The sequence below is a fragment of the Schistocerca cancellata genome, chromosome 1 (assembly GCF_023864275.1).
Source record: "Schistocerca cancellata isolate TAMUIC-IGC-003103 chromosome 1, iqSchCanc2.1, whole genome shotgun sequence".
In the NCBI taxonomy this organism is placed as follows: Eukaryota; Metazoa; Arthropoda; class Insecta; order Orthoptera; family Acrididae; genus Schistocerca; species Schistocerca cancellata.
The window spans coordinates 72,875,963-72,891,201 of NC_064626.1; the positions used below are offsets into that span (position 1 = coordinate 72,875,963).

The following is a 15,239-nucleotide window of genomic DNA, read 5'->3' on the forward strand; positions in this document are numbered from 1 at the left end:
AATTAAAAGCAAAACTTGTTGGCCACACTTGCAACAAATTAGCTAATAATGTAAACTGAAGGCCTCTATTCTTAAGGATCATAGACGTTCGTTTATTATAAACGTCAATGCGATCAAGTATATGGTCGATAATCATAAAGTTTTTTCACCTTAAGAAAATCCTGCCAGTAGGGCGGGAAGCCGATGCCTGGAAACCAAGAGGTCGTACGATCGAATCCCGGCCACGTAAATTTTCCGTCTGCCTCTAATCTGCCCTTCGCGTCTCAATCTCTGTATGTAAAAGACAAAGCCCTGACTGACTGACTGACTGATTCGACATCGCCCGGCCCAGTACCGCTAAATATAGAAACTTAAAGTTTGCAGAAGATGTGGATCTTATACTGTAGACATCGTTTAAGAAGGGATTGTCAGAAATTCCACTCTTAAGGGAGTGAAATAGGGGATCAAAGAATTTTTGAAAGTATGTCGATGTTACGGGAATTTTGCGGCTAGAACTACGAAAACTGGTATTTGGTTTATCAGTCGGAAAAAATGCGTGTTTCAGCATTTTTGGAAATTCAACCACTAAGGGGCTAAAGTAGTGGGTGAAAGATTTTTTTAAGATAAATAATTACTAAGGAATTAATAAAAAAATTTTAAGGCTACATCTATCACAACTGGTGTTTGACTTCTCGGTAAGAAATTAAAAAAAAAAGAAAATACGTGTTTCTGGAAATTCAGCCACTAAGGGAGTGCAATAGGGACGAAATTTTTTAAGAAAATCAGTCAGTCAGTCAGTCAGGGCTTTGTCTTTTACATACAGAGATTGAGACGCAAAGGGCAGATCAGAGGCAGACGGAAAATTTACGTGGCCGGGATTCGATCGTGCGACCTCTTGATTTCCAGGCATCGGCATCCCGCCCTACTGGCAGGATTTTCTTACGGTGAAAAAACTTTATGATTATCGACCATATACTTGATCGCATTGACGTTTATAATAAACGAACGTCTATGATCCTTAAGAATAGAGGCCTTCAGTTTACATTATTAGCTAATTTGTTGCAAGTGTGGCTAACAAGTTTTAAAGCTTAATATATGAAAACTGGTATTTCACTTTTCGGTTAGATATACAGAAATATTGGTTAGATGATGAAACTTGCTATGGAAATATCTCCACAAGAACGCAAAAGGCCATGATTAACAAAAACTTTGGACTCCAGCTACCAGAATCGCTTTTCGACTAGAAGTACATTCAAAAAAGACCATGTTTGTAAGACCTAAATTAGCGTGAAAAGCTTAGAAGATGTTGCAATTTGTGAACAACATAAAAATTCGATTAAATAAAAACAAATATCTCTCTGCAGGCATACAGTGTGCGCCAACGATTGCCGCGCGGGGTAGCCGTGCAGTCTGAGGCGCTTTGCCACGGTCCGCGCGGCTCCCCCCGTCGGAGGTTCGATTCCTCCTTCGGGCATGGGTGTGTGTGTGTGTGTGTTGTCCTTAGCGTAAGTTAGTTTTAGATTAGGCAGTGCGTAAGCTTAGGGACCGATGACCTCAGCAGTATGGTCCCATAAGACCTTACCACAAGTTTCCAAAATTACGCCACCGAAGTACTGGGCGCTAAGCTAGTGATGTGGTAAGTCATCAGGAACAACATGTGGTTCAGATTGTGCTTTAAAGCATAGGCCCTCTTTCCCCGGTTGTATAACTAAAACGGTATTCAATTGAAAGAATTGTACTCCGCCACTGTGGCACGCGAAATTATTATTATTACCTCATAAAGATGAAGTTAATTTTGTCTGCTTGTAGGTACGTGTCTGTAGTCCTGGTATACATCAAAATTCCAAGCCTTACTGGCCTAACAGGGAATACTGAATACACATATAAAGAAGGGTCATGGAAATGCTCAAAAACATGAATAGGCAGGCTCTTACCGATCACGAAAAGCCCACCTACGAATCCTCAAGAACAAGTAGTAACTGAGGAATCTGGGAGTTTATTACAGCTCTGTATGTGTAGCTGCTACAAGGGCTACCAAGTCAAGATTAGGCTGCTAACACAGTGCAAGCAGTCGTTCTTCCTGTAGTCTGTTCACAGAAGCAGTCAGAAGAAATCCTCATACGTAGTACAATGGAAAGGACCCAATCGCATCCACTCTATAGGTATTTGCAGAATATGGATGTGGGCTTATATGCACCTCGTTTAGCTATAATTTCTAATTCACCTTATTACTTCTCACTGGGACGTTATCAATGGAACTTATGCCTCACGATTCATGTCCTGTTTACACAGTATCTAAGATAGAAGTCTACCTGGCAAAGCAAGTGGAAGAACCACACCTTGACCGGATTCAGTGGACTCGTATCATAGAGCACGACGAATATAATCCCGATCGGCCACGCAGACACAGATTTTTCCTGATTTCCCTAAAACTCTGAGGCGATTGTTATTTGATGTAGTCAAATTGGAGACAAGAGATCTGTTTTTGTCTTGTTTATTAAAGCTTGCGCATTCAAAAAAATCTCAAAATATGACAACCAAAGAGCTTGCAGTAGAAGAGGTCTACGTCAGAGGTATCAGAACGATTTTCCCTTATAACTTTGGACTCGGTAGTACGAGGGTTGTTTTTTTAAGTAAGGGCCGTTCGCGCGTATAGTCCCGTAGTTCGCGCGGACGCCGCAACAAGCCACCGCGCCACTTGCCGGCATCCTTCCCGTTCACACTGATGCAAGTTGCAGTTCTGTAGCTGACGTGTAAGCACCGCTGTGCTACTTTAGAATGTTTACGATTATGGAATCGCCCGCCGCGTGTGAGATACGGGCAGTGATACGTTTCTTGACCGCGAGAAGCCTATCAGCTGCAGATAATTCATCGTTAGTTAACAGAAGTTTATGGCCTGAATGCAATGAGTGAAGGTAAAGTGCGTCAGTGGGTTAGAGAGTTTAAAAATGGCCGTCAAAACGCCCATGACGAAGAACGCTCAGGCCGGCCCTCTGTGATCACTGATGATTTGGTGGCTGCAGTCGAAACAAAGATTCGTGAGGACAGAAGATTCACAATTTCCACTCTTTCTTTGGAATTTCCACAAGTTTCAAGATCGGTTTGTACAAAATTGTGTCTGAAAACCTAAACTTTAAGAAACTGTGTTCTCGGTGGGTACCCAGACTCCTCACAGAGGACCACAAAGGGAAGAGATTTTCCACTTCATTGGACTTTTTGATTCGTTACGAGGAAGAAGTGGATGACATGTTGAGTCAAATTGTTACTGGAGGTGAAACATGGGTATCCCATATCACTCCCGAAACCAAGCGACAATCGATGGAATGGCGACACACAACCTCACCCGTCAAGGTCAAAGCCAAACAGACGCTGCCAAAGCGCAAGATTATGGCAACTGTGTTCTGGGACCGGCGCGGTGTTTTGCTAATGGACTGTATGCCACGAGGAACGACAATCAACTCAGATGCATACTGTGCAACTCTAAAGAAGCTCCGCAGAGCAATTCAAAACAAAAGGCGCGGCATGCTGACAAAAGGAGTTTTGCTCCTGCACGATAACGCTAGGCCTCACACCTCTCAAAAGACTCGGGATTTGATTGATTCTTTTGACTGGGAAGTTTTGGACCATGCACCATACAGCCCCGACCTTGCTCCTAGCGATTTTCACCTTTTCCGGTACCTGAAACACCATCTTGGCGGGCAGCGCTTCAATGACGACGATGAAGTGAAAGCGGCCGTGAACTCTTGGCTGTCGGAGAAGGCGGCCGAATTCTTTGAAGAGGGAATTAAAAACTTAGTTGTACGGTATGACAAGTGCTTAAATAAACAAGGCAACTATGTAGAAAAATAGGTAAAAGTGTGTAGAATCAGAAAATAAAAGTTTTTTTTTACAAAAGTATTTGTATCTTTTTTTAAAAATAAAAACGGCCCTTACTTAAAAAACAACCCTCGTAGTTTCCGGACTACAGTCCCTTACCAAAAACTGATACATTTACCCTTCTAAGTCACCCGCTGCCAACGGCCTTTCCGCAGTGGTAACACCGGTTCCCGACAGATCACTGAAGTTAAGCGCTGTGTGGCTGGGCTAGCACTTGGATGGGTGACCATCCGGTCTGCCGAGCGCTGTTGGCAAGAGGGGTCACTCAGCCCTTGTGAGGCAAACTGAGGAGCTACTTGAGAAATAGCGGCTCCGGTCTCGTGAACTGACATATAGCCGGGAGAGCGGTGTGCTGACCACATGCCCCTCCATATCCGCATCCAGTGACGCCTGTGGGCTGAGGGATGACACGGCGGCCGGTCGGTAGCGTTGGGCCTTCCAAGGTCTGTTCGAACGGAGAGAGTATCACCCCCTGAAAGTGTGTAACATCACCACGGAATAATCTGTATGTCTGCTACTGAAATGCGAAACTCCCACGCCCGGGTTCCCGGGTTCGATTCCCGGCGGGGTCAGGGATTTTCTCTGCCTCGTGATGGCTGGGTGTTGTGTGCTGTCCTTAGGTTAGTTAGGTGTAAGTAGTTCTAAGTTCTAGGGGACTGATGACCATAGCTGTTAAGTCCCATAGTGCTCAGAGCCATTTGAACCATTTTTGAAATGCGAAACAATCACTCTCCAGTTGACAAGAAGCAGATAGTGAGCGCTAGCCTTTCTTCAGGTTATGTTGGTGTTCGGTAATTAGTGTTCCGCTCCTAAATATCATCCTCACTTGTAATGAGAAGCCAGCGAAAAGCGTCGACTGACATAATTACGCGTGAAGTTTTGATATCATTCTGGCGCTGCAATTCAATGTGATGTGCACTCTCTCACGGAGTTCACGCTTACGCGCACATTCAGAGATCTAAATCCGTACTTCCTCAAAAACAGTGCGTTCACTATGCGAAAAGTCAATGATCCCCGAATACGCGCGTTTCGCATCGTGGCTGTAACCATGTAGTGTTGCATCCTGTGTGCCAATTATTGGCGCCAAACAACAATAAGCTCTGCTTCGTTATTTCGTCTGTCTTCTGCTTCCTCTAGTTTGAACTCTTATTCGCACATACAGTCGAATGCTAGTCAACACTGGCGCACTGTCTGCGTATGCTCGTTCGCGTGTGTTCGCCTCCATTCGATGCGGTGTAAGCCAGCCTCAGCTCTGAGCTGCTCAGACAGACACGGAGATCCGGCGGCGCAGACAGACCGGAAGGACGCTTCTATTCCGAGAACTCGCCGCCGTCTCCAGACTTCTCGGCGATGTGGTTAAGCCACACAACGCAGCAATCGCGCATGCCGTAGAGAATCGTCTGGGCTCCCTGTTTTAAATAAGAAGAAATGTCGTAACGTTTGGATTCACTCATTCAGAATTACGTACTTTGCCGCTTTATGCTTGTGAAAAAATGGAATCTTTTCAGCTCGACGCCTTTCGGAATGGTTATGAAGCACTGCCTTAGGAAATATATTCGCGATCAAAAAATGTGAAGCACGCAAAAGGAGAGGAGGAACAGAAAGAAAACTTCACTGCTTGCAAAGAAATGTGGTGTTATTGCAGCGATTACAAAATCGAGTCCTATTTACAAACACCCTGGAAGTATGAGTCCACTTCTCAGTATGACGTCGCACACCCTCCGATCTCGGTGCATTCGCTGAATCGGCTGAAAAGGATTTCTCGAAAAGACTGAGCTGGCCCACAACTTTCGTAATTGGTCCTTGGTATTCGGGATGCTGGCACTGGGACGTAGTTGATGATGGAGCTGGTGACACATGTTTTCTGTCGGGGATAGACCTGGAGGTCGCGCCCAACGTGGGACTACTTGATTTAGGTTTTCCTTGATTCTCCTAATGGCTCCAGGGAAATGCTGGGATGGCACCCCTGAAAGGAGACGGCCGATTTACTCCTCCAACCTTGAAAGCAATCCGAGCCTGCTATCAAAGTGATTTAGGTTCTCAGAGATTTCCCTCAATTCACACGTAATTATGTCAGTCGACGCTTTTCGTTGGCTTCTCATTACAAGTGAGGATGAAATTTAGGAGCAGTATCTCAACATCACCCACACATTTCGTACACACACATGCCGCGCGGGATTAGCCGAGAGGTCTAGGGCGCTGCAGTCATGGACTGTGCGGCTGGTCCCGGCAGAGGTTCGAGTCCTCCCTCGGGCATGGGTGTGTGTGTTTGTCCTTAGGATAATTTAGGTTAAGTAGTGTTTAAGCTTAGGTCCTGATGACCTTAGCAGTTAAGTCCCACAACATTTGACACACATTTGAACATTTTTTGAACACACGTGCCTCGGGAGAACGACGTCCATTGCACTCTTGAAAAATGGCAGTACAATACTCCCCCTACTAGCCAAGGTGTGAATTCATATACCAATGATTCCCCACACCATGATGCCTGGAGTAACACCGGTGTGCCCTTCCAACGTTGGAAGGAAGGCATCTCTCTCCAGATCGCAGCGATACTCGCCAACGAGCGTCGTCCAGGGTAGTGCAGAACTACGAGTCATCGCTGACCACTCTCTGACACCATTCATCAGCATTCCGCGCTTCCCAGTCACGGTACCTCTCCAAATGGGCCATGTGTGTTGTGTAAATGACAGCGTATCCATGGTGTAATATCTCTTTATATTCGATGAATTATTCTGATACAATTCTACCCTTGAATGACGTTTACTAATTTTCTATCTTCATACTCGCAGAATCCATGCGAAAAGTAGTTCATACAATAGCTATGCCATGAGCGCATAAGTATTCTTTGTAGTACTCTCTCTGGTGGTTGAAAAAAAAAAAAAAAAAAAAGGTTGGAGGGAGCTTCCGAGATTGTCTTCGTGCCGATTAGCCTGAGCTTGGCTTGGAAGAACTGTAATCTGATTATTGAGATTGATCACAGAAGATAACTGATACGAACTGTACGATTAAAAAGGAAATATATATATATATTGCTCCTTCAAAAAAAGGTGTGTATGTGACATTTGGGAATTAATGATATTTATCGATATATTGCGTAGTTGTTAATCAGAAGGGACTTCCGAAAGACTGGATACGAACCTGCATTTAATAATCCAAGAGCTCCATTACTTCTTCGGAAGGTTAAACTTCATCAAAGCCAAATATCCGCTTGATCTGAGGTTTCCCGACTGATTATACAACGCTCCCAAAATTACGAGGCATTTTATTTGTACAGATTAGCAGACTGCCGCAAAGCACGAGCCTGCAGAGAAGAAGAATCATCGCCTGATTTCATTCTAACAAGTAAAATTTCAGAATCATTTTGGAGTGACTGAGCTATGACTGTGTTTCCTATAATGAATGATTGATTGCTCGAACGAATTGAGAGCTACAGAATTACGTAGATAGGAGGAAAAATTACAATGGGATGGTAATTTCCTAGTCAGGTTGCTGCTATCTCCGACGAATGATGTGGGATGACACACAATATTCCAGAGAGTCCATTATTTGTTCTCGAATGGCAGCCGCAGATGGTGAAAGGGTTACGGTGTCCTTGGTGCGTAATATGGCAGTTCTCCCAGCCGTAACTTTGAGGACGAGTCTGCCTGCCTTCACGTTCCCATGCAGTCCAACATCGGAAGAAGGAAGGAGGAAGATTAAGGTTTAACGTTCCGTCAACATCTAGGTCATTAGAGATAGAGCACAAGCTCGGATTCTTTTCAAGGTTAGGGGACAAAAATCAGCCGTGCCCTTTCAAAGGCGCCATCCCAGCATTTTCCTGGAGCAATTTAGGGAATTCTCTGAGAACCTACAGGGTGTTTAAAAAATGACCGGTATATTTGAAACGGCAATAAAAACTAAACGAGCAGCGATAGAAATACACCGTTTGTTGCAATATGCTTGGGACAACAGTACATTTTCAGGCAGACAAACTTTCGAAATTACAGTAGTTACAATTTTCAACAACAGATGGCGCTGCGGTCTGGGAAACTCTATAGTACGATATTTTCCACATATCCACCATGCGTGGCAATAATATGGCGTAGTCTCTGAATGAAATTACCCGAAACCTTTAACAACTTGTCTGGCGGAATGGCTTCACATGCAGATGAGATGTACTGCTTCAGCTGTTCAATTGTTTCTGGATTCTGGCGGTACACCTGGTCTTTCAAGTGTCCCCACAGAAAAAGTCACAGGGGTTCATGTCTGGCGAATAGGGAGGCCAATCCACGCCGCCTCCTGTATGTTTCGGATAGCCCAAAGCAATCACACGATCATCGAAATATTGATTCAGGAAATTAAAGACGTCGGCCGTGCGATGTGGCCGGGCACCATCTTGCATAAACCACGAGGTGTTCGCAGTGTCGTCTAAGGCAGTTTGTACCGCCACAAATTCACGAAGAATGTCCAGATAGCGTGATGCAGTAATCGTTTCGCATCTGAAAAATGGGCCAATGATTCCTTTGGAAGAAATGGCGGCCCAGGCCAGTACTTTTTGAGGATGCAGGGACGATGGGACTGCAACATGGGGCTTTTCGGTTCCCCATATGCGCCAGTTCTGTTTATTGACGAAGCCGTCCAGGTAAAAATAAGCTTCGTCAGTAAACCAAATGCTGCCCACATGCATATCGCCGTCATCAATCCTGTGCACTATATCGTTAGCGAATGTCTCTCGTGCAGCAACGGTAACGGCGCTGAGGGATTGCCGCGTTTGAATTTTGTATGGACAGAGGTGTAAACTTTGGCGCATGAGACGATACGTGGACGTTGGCGTCATTTGGACCGCAGCTGCAACACGGCGAACGGAAACCCGAGGCCGCTGTCGGATCACCTGCTGCACTAGCTGCGTGTTGCCCTCTGTGGTTGCCGTACGCGGTCGCCCTACCTTTCCAGCACGATCGTCCGTGACGTTCCCAGTCCGTTGAAATTTCTCAAACAGATCCTTTATTGTATCGTTTTTCGGTCCTTTGGTTACATTAAACCTCCGTTGAAAACTTCGTCTTGTTGCAACAACACTGTGTTCTAGGCAGTGGAATTCCAACACCAGAAAAATCCTCTGTTCTAAGGAATAAACCATGTTGTCTACAGCACACTTGCACGTTGTGAACAGCACACGCTTACAGCAGAAAGACGACGTATAGAATGGCGCACCCATAGACTGCGTTGTCTTCTATATCTTTCACATCACTTGCAGCGCCATCTGTTGTTGAAAATTGTAACTACTGTAATTTCGAAAGTTTGTCCGCCTGAAAATGTACTGTTGTCCCAAGCATATTGCAACAAACGGTGTATTTCTATCGCTGCTCGTTTAGTTTTTATTGCCGTTTCAAATATACCGGTCATTTTTGAAACACCCTGTAAATCACTTTGATAGGAGGCTCGGATTGCTTTCAAGGTTGGAGGAGAAAATCGGCCATCTCCTTTCAGGGGTGCCATCCCAGCATTTCCCTGGAGACATTAGGAAAATCAAGGAAAACCTAAATCAGACTTGAACCTTCGCCCTCCAGAATGCGAGCCCAGTGCGCTCGCTTGGTTCCAACATCGGCCCACTGTCACATCCGAATACCCCACAAACCTAAATACTGCACGATTTGACCAGGTGGCTGAATGGAGACCCAGAATGAGGCTCCTTTTAAACTCTGTCGGGAACGGATAACGTTGTCTCACGTCTACGTGTCCTTGACAGTGATCATTCAACATCTGACGCTGTTGACCCCCCTTATACACCCAACCAGACCTGGTGACAACACTAAGCGTAAACAACAATGTTTGGTGGCTGTTCGACCAGTCAGAGAGAACTGCGACCGTAATCATTTACGTATCTGCTGGCGGCGTGTACGTGTACCATGTTGCAGTGACGTATGACCATGTCTTTAGGTGCTTCACTTTTTTCATTAGGCAGTGTAATGCTCTGTTTTAAGATCCGTTGCGAGCTCATCGGAAATCCTGTGTTTACATTAGTGTGCTGTGGGCACAACAGAAATATGGGCACTAACTGAATTTGACCCCTATCGAAAGCGAAAGGTCTAAATACACTACTGGCCATTAAAATTGTGGTGTCACCGCCAGACACCACACTTGCTAGGTGGTAGCTTTAAATCGGCCGCCGTCCATTAGTACATGTCGGATCCGCGTGTCGCCACTGTCAGTAATTGCAGACCGAGCGCCACCACACGGCAGGTCTAGAGAGACTTACTAGCACTCGCCCCAGTTGTACGGACGACTTTGCTAGCGACTACACTGACGAAGCCTTTCTCTCATTTGCCGAGAGACAGTTAGAATAGCCTTCAGCTAAGTCCATGGCAACGACCTAGCAAGGCGCCATTAACCATTTCTAGAGAGAGTCTCACTTGTATCATCAAGAATGCTGTATACAAATGATGGATTAAAGTTAAGTATTCCAGCAGCTACGTACTTTTCTTTATAGCATTCATTCCGTATCCTGTTTCAGACCTAACGCCAGCCGGCGTGTGTAAACGCGTGCCTTTCGGTTACCCGTCACTGTGGACTGGCTGTCTTGTCAGTCCACTACAAAAATTGCTACACCACGAAGATGACGTGCTACAGACGCGAAATTTAACCAACAGGAAGAAGATGTTGTGATATGCAAATGGTTAGTTTTTCAGAGCATTCACACACAGTTGGCGCCTGTGGCGACACCTACAACGTGCTGACATGAGGAAAGTTTCCAACCGATTTCTCATACACAAAGAGCAGTTGACCGGCGTTGCCTGGTGAAACGTTGTTGTGATACCTAGTGTAAGAAGGTAAAAAGCGTACCATCACGTTACGGACTTTGATGAAGGTCGGATTGTAGCCTATCGCGATTACGGTTTATCGTATCGCGACATTCCTGCTCGCGTTGCTCGAGATCCAGTGACTGTTAGCAGAATATGGAATCGGTGGGTTCAGGAGGGTAATACGGATCGCCGTGCTGGATCCCAACGGCCTCGTATCACTAGCAGTCGTGATGACAGACGTATTATCCGCATGGCTGTAACGGATCCTGCAGCCACGTCTCGATCCCTGAGTCAACAGATGGGGACGTTTGCAAGACAACAACCATCTGCACGAACAGTTCGACGACGTTTGCAGCAGCACGGACTTTCAGCTCTGAGACCATGGCTGCGGTTACCCTTGACGCTGTATCACAGACAGGAGCGCCAGCGATGGTGTACTCAACGACGAACCTGGGTGCAAGAATCGCAAAACGTCATTTTTTCGGATGAATCCAGGTTCTGTTTACAGCATCATGATGGTCGCACCCTTGTTTGGCGACATCGCGGTGAACGCACATTGGAAGCGTGTATTCGTCATCGCCATACTAGCGTATCACCTGGCGTGATGGTATGGGGTGCCATTGGTTACACGTCTCGGTCACCTCTTGTTCTCATTGACGGTACTTTGAACAGTGAATGTTACATTTCAAATGTGTTACGACCCGTGGCTCTACCCTTCATTCGATCCCTGAAAAACCCTACATTTTAGCACGATAATGCAGGACCGCATGTTGCAGGTCCTGTACGGGCCTTTCTGGATACAGAAAATGTTCGACTGCTGCCCTGGCCAGCACATTCTCCACATCTCTCACCAATTGAAAACGTCTGGTCAATGGTGGCCGAGCAACTGGCTCGTCACAATACGCGAGTCATTATTCTTGATGAACTGTGGTATCGTGTTGTAGCTGCATGGGCAGGTGTACCTGTACACGCCATCCAAGCTGTGTTTGACTCAATTCCCGAGCGTATCAAGGCCGTTATTACGGCCAGAGGTGGTTGTTCTGGGTACTGATTTCTCAGGATCTACGCATCCAAACTATATGAAAATGTAATCACATGTAAGTTCTAGTATAATATACTTGTCCAATGAATACCCGTTTATCATCTGTATTCCTTCTTGGTGCAGCAATTTTATTGGCCACAAGTGTAGTTATAAGTGGATGCATGCTTCAAAGTCAGTTGTCAGCCCCAGATTCGTATCCACGTCGCGTCATAGAAAGTAGAGTCGTGTGAGATAGCACTGCGGGTGTAATTCATCCTCGTTGTCAGGTATAGTTAAAATGGTATTTCGACATACATGAACGCATAAAACTTTGTAATATGTTCATATCAGTATAGTGATTAGGTGGCCTACTTCAGCCACTATACAGGGCGATTCAGTTGCACCGGCTAATTTGTTTTATGCTCTCCACACTACATCTACTCGTATATCACGAACATCATTCAGACAGGCGACAGCCACGTAATCGGTATGTTCCCTCTCAGAGTTCTGGCCAACTGTTAGTAAACGCGGTCATATCCTGAAAAATACATGTAAGGACGTTGAGGTTCGCCGATGACATTGTAATTCTGTCAGAGACAGCAAAGGACTTGGAAGAGCAGTTGAACGGAATGGACAGTGTCTTGAAGCGAGGATATAAGATGAACATCAACAAAAGCAAAACGAGGATAATGGAATGTAGTCGAATTAAGTCGGGTGATGTTGAGGGTATTAGATTAGGAAATGAGACACTGAAAGTAGTAAAGGAGTTTTTCTATTTGGGGAGCAAAATAACTGATGATGGTCGAAGTAGAGAGGATATAAAATGTAGACTGGCAATGGGAAGGAAAGCGTTTCTGAAGAAGAGAAATTTGTTAACATCGAGTATAGATTTAAGTGTCAGGAAGTCGTTACTGAAAGTATTTGTATGGAGTGTAGCCATGTATGGAAGTGAAACATGGACGGTAAATAGTTTGGACAAGAAGAGAATAGAAACTTTCGAAATGTGGTGCTACAGAAGAATGCTGAAGATTAGATGGGTAGATCACATAACTAATGAGGAAGTATTGAATAGGATTGGGGAGAAGAGAAGTTTGTGGCACAACTTGACCAGAAGAAGGGATCGGTTGGTAGGACATGTTCTGAGGCATCAAGGGATCACCAATTTAGTATTGGAGGGCAGCGTGGATGGTAAAAATCGTAGGGGGAGACCAAGAGATGAATACACTAAGCAGATTCAGAAAGATGTAGGTTGCAGTAGGTACTGGGAGATGAAGAAGCTTGCACAGGATAGAGTAGCATGGAGAGCTACATCAAACCAGTCTCAGGACTGAAGACCACAACAACAACAACAACAACAACATGTAAGGACTGACGTACATAGTATTTTTGGATCAACCCATAACTTACTTCTGCTATACTTGTTCAACTGTCTCTAATCTTTGTATAATTAGCAGCGTAGTCGTACAGGTTTTGGATGTCTATGTCAGTTTATTCCGTTCATTGTACTTACTCTTTCGAAAATGGTGCGTGTTTCACCATCAGAAACAATGAAATTAACAAGAGATATCAAAATGGGAGGTGTAGAAGAAACAACTTTTCGGTATGTAACCTAGTTAAAAGATTATTACACAGGGTGATGCAGCTGCCCCTAGCCATGTCGTTCTATTCGAGCTTACATGACAGAACAAATCTGTCGGCCACTTCGTTCTGGAGATGACAAGCACATTGTCAAAATGTCGCAGAATACTTGGGAAAGTATACGAAGACATCTTACAATTAGTCATAATGTACAGGTTACGTTCAGAAAACTACTTTAGCACTTTAATGCGGCGGGTCATGTGTTAATCTTTGCATTGGGTTATATACCGGAAAGCTATTTCCACATTTCCCATTTTCATATCTCCTGTTAATTTCCTCGTTTTCGATGGTGAAACACACTTTATAAGGCAACATTTCTGAACCATTTACGTAAGATTAACTGCTATAAATGGAATAAACTTGCAGAGAAATCCAAAACCTATAGGGCTTACACCGCTAACTACGCAGAGGAAGACGTAGACGCTTGAATAAGTATGGCAGAAGCAAGGTATATCTTCGTCCAAAAATACCGTGTAACTCATGGCCAAACCTCACTTGTATTTTTCCAGTACGATTCCGTTTGCTAACAGTTACCCAAATCTATCGACTACGTGGCTCTCGCCTGTCTTGATGACGTTCCTGATACAGACGTACTGCGGGTTGCATACGGCGGATAAGTAGGGCCAGCTGAATCACCTTGTATATAATACAGTGAAATTTCAGGCTGATTGACAAAATTTAAAAGGCGGCCCCGTATTGTCGAGTACTCGTGCTGTTCACTTGCCTTTCTCTAACTTCGCAGAGGTACGTATGTTGTTCATTCCCTTTGTTTGCGCCCTCCCTCCCCCCCCCCCCCCCCCCTCCCCACGGTGTGTACAGAACGGCACGGCGGCTGTTTGCTGGCCGCGTGGCCGGCGCCTGTGACTGGTGAGACAGCGACTGGGAAACGGAAATGGCGACCCATAAATCACGGCCAGACGTTCGCCTAGAGGCTCTGCAGGCGCCAGCCGCGAACCAGGGCAGGTGTGCAGCGGGCAGCCTACGGCACAGGCGATGCTCGTTTCACGCGACTTTAAGACGCTGGCCCTTAAGCTGTCGGCACACGGACCGTGCATCCGAACGTTGAGCGTTGAGCGTGCCGAGTTTCTGACGTCACAGCATGGAATAGCACGCTCGGGAGTCTTTCCGAACGTGCAGAGGAATATCTGGCATGTCAGATATTCTGAGCGTGCGTCTGAGCGTTGACCAATGAGACGGCCCAACGCCACCTACGTCACAAGCACGCCGTCTCCCTTCAGTACAGAGTTGTGAGGCGCCATATTGGCATTCATTTCAAGTCTATACGTATATATGCCGTTTCGAGCACCAGCAAATTGAGAATCACTGCAAAACCCGTTGTTAACTGTGTGATTCGTTCCAACAAAATAATGAGAAACATCATATTCGCGGCAAAAGAATTATTGTAACTTGGGTATAATGAGAGTAGGCTATTTGAAGGCAGCGACACACTGAAGATCCACCCAAAACGCATTGTTCTTGGTACAATTTGTTATAATTAAATTTCAGTTAGTAACATATCTACGATTAATGTTTTTAGCACGCGCTAAGATACTATGATTAGTGCCAGTCTGGGAGATGTTGGTTTAGTGTAATGAAGAGCATCAGTGTTTTGGAAAGAGTTCTTTTTGTTGGGGCGGTGGTTCGCGTCCTGACACAACCAATTTTTTTTCTTAACATTCACGTTTTTATTAGGTTCCGATACTTTATTATTAGTTTAATACAAGTGTAGACTATAATATTTGATGTTATGTAAATACAAGTTCACCTTTTTTTGGGGAGTGACTTTGTTCGATTGGCTTAATCTAAAGGACAGCTTGCGCTACTTGTTTAAAGATATTTTAATCCTTCTTCTTTTACGCTTCGTAATTAACATGTTGCAAAGATTCTGCTACTGGGTAGGAACAGTGATCAAGTAAGACTGACCTTGGAGTTTTACTAAAATG

The 15,239-nt window shown here is 45.0% G+C and overlaps 1 protein-coding gene and 1 pseudogene across 1 annotated transcript in view; one reads left to right on the forward strand and one right to left on the reverse strand.

The window, feature by feature from the left end:
- The window catches only part of LOC126165602 (probable G-protein coupled receptor Mth-like 1), a 659,324-nt gene that overhangs the window by 22,403 nt on the left and 621,682 nt on the right, over positions 1–15,239 (reverse strand). The gene's annotated exons all lie outside the window — the stretch shown is intronic.
- On the forward strand, positions 3,992–4,109 carry LOC126100958 (5S ribosomal RNA; annotated as a pseudogene).